This window comes from Thalia democratica, chromosome 6, assembly GCF_965202585.1.
Source record: "Thalia democratica chromosome 6, ktThaDemo2.hap1.1, whole genome shotgun sequence".
NCBI classification, from domain to species: Eukaryota; Metazoa; Chordata; class Thaliacea; order Salpida; family Salpidae; genus Thalia; species Thalia democratica.
The window spans coordinates 6,641,347-6,647,068 of NC_139170.1; positions in this window are offsets into that span (position 1 = coordinate 6,641,347).

Here is a 5,722-nt window from a genome sequence, read left to right on the forward strand (position 1 = left end):
TTTTTGTACTTTGCATAAATACTACATATTTTTTTATCAATATTTTTAAATCATAAAAGTTTTACTATTAAAGTATGTTCTAAATTAGGCGTTCAAATTTAACAATTTTTTTTTTCTCATAAATCTGCTAATCAAAGTCAAAAAGCTTAGTTTTTACTCAAGTGTAAAAAGTATACTTTTTTTAATTTAATAGTGACTTATTAAAAAGTATCTTACAGTTAAAATTTATGTTGATTTTTATGATGTACTTCGTAGTTGAGTTTAACAAAAATACTAGAATATTGTTAATATAAATATATTATTCTGAGAATAGAATTTTATATAAACAATATACATTTTGTTCTTTTTAAGATTTCTCATTAAAAATATGTAACATTTGAGTTTTTATAGATAATTTTTGTCAGATATTTATCTTAAATATTTCGTTAATAATTTAATCTAAATTTACTTTATTTTATTAAATATTTTAATTGGTTTAGATATTGTTTACAAACTTTTTAGTTTAATACAACAGTTAAAGTCGTTTATTTAATAGCTATTTATTAAACTATGGATCCAAAAGTTGGGATTCTATTTAATTAGAATCAGTATTAGATCAGTGAAAAAATAAATTAAAGTTTTAAGAATGTTTTTATGAGTAATAGCTTACCAATATGTTATACTTTTAATCGTTTCATTTGTCAAAATATTTTCTTAAATTATATCGGAAAAACTTGTTAACCATCGTATATTTTTCAAAATGAGTAAAATTTAATTTCTATCTTTACTTAGGTTTAATTTAAAGCAAATATTTCAACAAAAAAATTCTCAAATTACTGTCACATCGATCGATAAAGAAAAATCTCAGCATTTCATAGAAAATTTCTTTAAAAGCTATAGATCCTACGAGGAATTTATAATAAACATTTAGATAATAAAGTTTTAATATAGTAACATTTTATCCTTATTTTTAATAAAAACACCTTATGTTAGTACTTATTTTTATATAGTTTTGATTTACTTAATAATTTTTGCTTTAAATACCAAACGAAAACCGCATTTAACCTTCAAGTGTCATGAAAAAGACTAAGCTATTTTTGTAGCAATATTCAATTTTAAATAAATTGTTTGTGTATTCAGAACAAGTAGAGTAAACTTTATTTTAAGTTTTAAAACTAATAGTAGCTTATGTTTGTTTCATTGAAGAAATTAGATTTTGTACCTATATAATTTAATTAAACTGTTAGGCGTACAATTGCTTAAAACCTCCATTAACTGTGCTACTAAATCAAAAACTTCTAACTCTCAGAATTAATAGAGAATTAAGGTTATCGTTAATTATTTATTCAAGTAATTGACTCGAAAAATCGAAGGTATTTAGTCTGTATTAATTACAATAAATAGTAGTTAGATATTTCAACACAATTAGTTATTAAATAGAACAGAAAAAGTAGCACAATTTTAATAAACTATAATAAAAATTTAAACGTTTTTTTTTATATTTGCTATAACACTTTTGTAAAATAAAACTGACAATTACTCGACGAAAATTTATAGTGCATTTTTTTTTCGGACAAAAATTTATACTTATTTTAGAAAAAAAAACAACGGAAAATATAACTCTATTGTTGATTAAAAGATGTACAATACTTTAACTTGTCATTGAAACTGTTTTAAATTGTGTCTTCCTAAACTTACAGTTTTGAAAAGCAAAGTTTCTTATTATTAACAATCCATTAAAAGTGAGTGGTCAAGTTGAAATTCATGTGTAGTTGTCGTAAACGGTTGTGAAAAAAGATTCTTTGTTTTGTTTAAGATAATAAGTTATCTAAAATTTAAAATATAAGTTTCAATGGATGAATATGAATTAATTAGTTTTTTTCTACTAATTTTATGATATAGTTGCACAAACATTGTGTTAAGAAAATTAAAAAAACTGTTTAGATTAATCTAAAGCATTTTAAAGTATAGTTTTTAAAAAAAGTACTCAATCTATACAAAAACTTTGGTTAGTTTTTTAGCTCGTGGAACTAATTTTTGTTTATAAATTCAAAAAAATTAGAATTTGTTTATTTCTAGTTGTTAGTAAGCAATTAAATTTTTGTTTGTTAAGCTTAAAATTCTGAAATTAATATAAAAGGTAAACTTTTCGGTAAATATTTATTAAGACATTTTTAAAATTTAGAGTGAAGTTTGTTCGTAATAAAGTTAAAACAAGATAACGATCACGTTTTCATGAAAATTGTATGTTCTGAACTACCTTTTCAACTAAGAATAAGTAAGATGTATCTATCAGATAATTAACTATTTGAAACAACTTTAATAAAATTCATGAGAACTTTAGTAAGGCACTTTGTATAAAATAAACTATTAGATTAAAATGCAAAAAGTTGAGTTAGTCTCACTAAGTCGAAAGAATGGCATGGAAAGAAATAGTAGTTTATTTAATTTTCTAGCTTGATACATCCTATTCAATTAAAATTTTAAAAGTTTTACTTTTCAAAAATTAGAAATAGTATAATAAAACCTTTGCTTCGGAAAAATATCATTTTGTTTTCTGTCGTAATCATTTAAGACTCTAGTAAGACTCACCGCAAAACAAACTTTAATTCTGTATGAGATTAAGTATTTCATAATATTTATCAAACGGATTTGTAAGTTATAACTGGCCGCATGTTCAACTGTCTATAATTAAAGAGCATTTTTCAAGGCTAACACAAATGTTATTGCGTTTAAACTGTCAATTTAGAAGTGTTACCAATGTTTCATATAACTAGTTAATCAATAAAAAATATCTTTCAAAAATATTAGTTTTTTTGGGATTTTCAAGTGTTTATATTTAGATGTTAATACTAATGAACTAACATATTTTATCTTGCATCTTTTAGATCTGATGTTTTTATACTAACTTCCATCAAGCAAATTATGCTCAATATTTTTAAGATAAAGTACTGCTTAATAATTGATTACAAAACAACTTTTTTATTGTGCTGCTTAATTTATTAACATACAAACTACAGGAAATATTTCAACAAAAACAATTCAAAACATAACATAGTATAAAAACTCAACTAAGTCAATTAAAACACAAATTAAGACTTCAATTTAATTCACTTTTTAAAAGTCAATACATCGCGGGTAAACTCGCTAATATCAGCGTTCATGCTTTCAACAATTTCTTCGATGTTCAACGGAGTATGGTCCGATTTGAAGTAGTAATCTCGCCTCAGTTCCGAAACCTCAGTGAAATCAGCTTCAATGTCTTCTTTGATCTCTTTCCATCTACTATAGGATTCGGTGCCAAAAGAAATTGCAGTTGCCATTCTATAACAATCAAAGGCACGACAAAGACCACTGCAAATAGAACGTACAATTAGTATTTTTTTCGACATTTCTTGCTTCAGCTGAGGACTGAAAATTCTGCCACATGGGGTCAACAGCTCCATCTTGAGATTCATACTAAATTCATATAGAAAATTTACCAGTAGAGCCATTCGGCGTTGAGGCAGTCCGAGTTTTACTAAGTCGCTCTTGCGAATTTCTACACTGTTTCCAAAATCCTCGAAAAAATCGATTAGATCAAATTTATTGTTGGGAAGCTTGCTACCGCTTCTTTTAATTAAACTGTGTTCACACCATTTAAGAAATTCTAGTATCATTATCATCTCACTTTTGATTAGATCCAGTTTATCCTGATCACTTACAGTATTTTTATTTGAAACTGCAGAGTTGCTAACATCTATACGATCATCAGACGTCTCCGCGTCATTTTGTGCAGCTGGTTTCTGTGACGTTGGTTTTTCACTCTTAAGATGACCAACCGGAGGATTTTGAGGGTGCGGAAGCGTCTTTGCTATTGGACTTGTTTCGTCATTTTCCGCAGCTGTGTTTTCACTCTGAAGATTACCAACCGGAGGATTTTGAGGGTGCGGAAGCGTCTTTGCTATTGGACTTGTTTCGTCATTTTCTGCAGCTGTGTTTTCACTCTGAAGATTACCAACCGGAGGATTTTGAGGGTGCGGAAGCGTCTTTGCTATTGGACTTGTTTCGTCATTTTCCGCAGCTGTGTTTTCACTCTGAAGATTAACAACCGGAGGATTTTGAGGGTGCGAAAGCTTCTGTACTATTGGACTTGTTTCGTCATTTTCCGCAGCTGTGTTTTCACTCTGAAGATTACCAACCGGAGGATTTTGAGGGTGCGAAAGCGTCTGTACTATTGGACTTGTTTCGTCATTTTCCGCAGCTGTGTTTTCACTCTGAAGATTACCAACCGGAGGATTTTGAGAGTGCGAAAGCGTCTGTACTATTGGACTTGTTTCGTCATTTTCCGCAGCTGTGTTTTCACTCTGAAGATTACCAACCGGAGGATTTTGAGGGTGCGAAAGCGTCTTTGCTATTGGACTAGTTTTGTCATTTTCCGCAGCTGTGTTTTCACTCTGAAGATTACCAACCGGAGGATTTTGAGGGTGCGAAAGCGTCTGTACTATTGGACTTGTTTCGTCATTTTCCGCAGCTGTGTTTTCACTCTGAAGATTAACAACCGGAGGATTTTGAGGGTGCGAAAGCTTCTGTACTATTGGACTTGTTTTGTCATTTTCCGCAGCTGTGTTTTCACTCTGAAGATTACCAACCGGAGGATTTTGAGGGTGCGAAAGCGTCTGTACTATTGGACTTGTTTCGTCATTTTCCGCAGCTGTGTTTTCACTCTGAAGATTACCAACCGGAGGATTTTGAGGGTGCGAAAGCGTCTGTACTATTGGACTTGTTTCGTCATTTTCCGCAGCTGTGTTTTCACTCTGAAGATTACCAACCGGAGGATTTTGAGGGTGCGAAAGCGTCTGTACTATTGGACTTGTTTCGTCATTTTCCGCAGCTGTGTTTTCACTCTGAAGATTACCAACCGGAGGATTTTGAGGGTGCGAAAGCGTCTGTACTATTGGACTTGTTTCGTCATTTTCCGCAGCTGTGTTTTCACTCTGAAGATTACCAACCGGAGGATTTTGAGGGTGCGAAAGCGTCTGTACTATTGGACTTGTTTCGTCATTTTCCGCAGCTGTGTTTTCACTCTGAAGATTACCAACCGGAGGATTTTGAGGGTGCGAAAGCGTCTGTACTATTGGACTTGTTTCGTCATTTTCTGCAGCTGTGTTTTCACCCTCAGAAGGCAGTTTGACGCGTTTTTCGAACAACATTTCGATAACGGTCAGCAGCTTTGTCTGTTTTTCTAACCATTTTGATAGTTTATACACGACGAAAGATACCACAACACAGAGCATAACCACGTCAAAATATCCCAATAGAATGATAACTTTGCAATACGCCATTAATTTTATTAGAGACCTGTAAAACGTAAAAATTTTTAGTGGCGTAAAGTATCTGCTGTAGGAACATACTAACAAGTTTATACAAACAAGCAGAGCCCTAAAAAGTAAACTAATTTTTGACTGATACAAGTTAATAAAGTTAAATTAAAAGATTCTTTATGAAACTAATGCTTTTCTTTTAAGTAAAATATATTATTATGATTATTGACACAACAAGCAACTTTAAATGAGTTATTTGGTTTTAGATATTTATACTTTAGTTACTGGATTGTCAAAAAAACTGTTTGAAGGATTTAGAGAATTATAAAAAAAAGTTTTAATACTATCATTAAAAAATTTTTAGTCTTCTGAAGTATTAATTTGTAACATGAAAACTAATTTTCTATCGTTTTTTTTAAAGAATGTGTGCAGTCATAAGT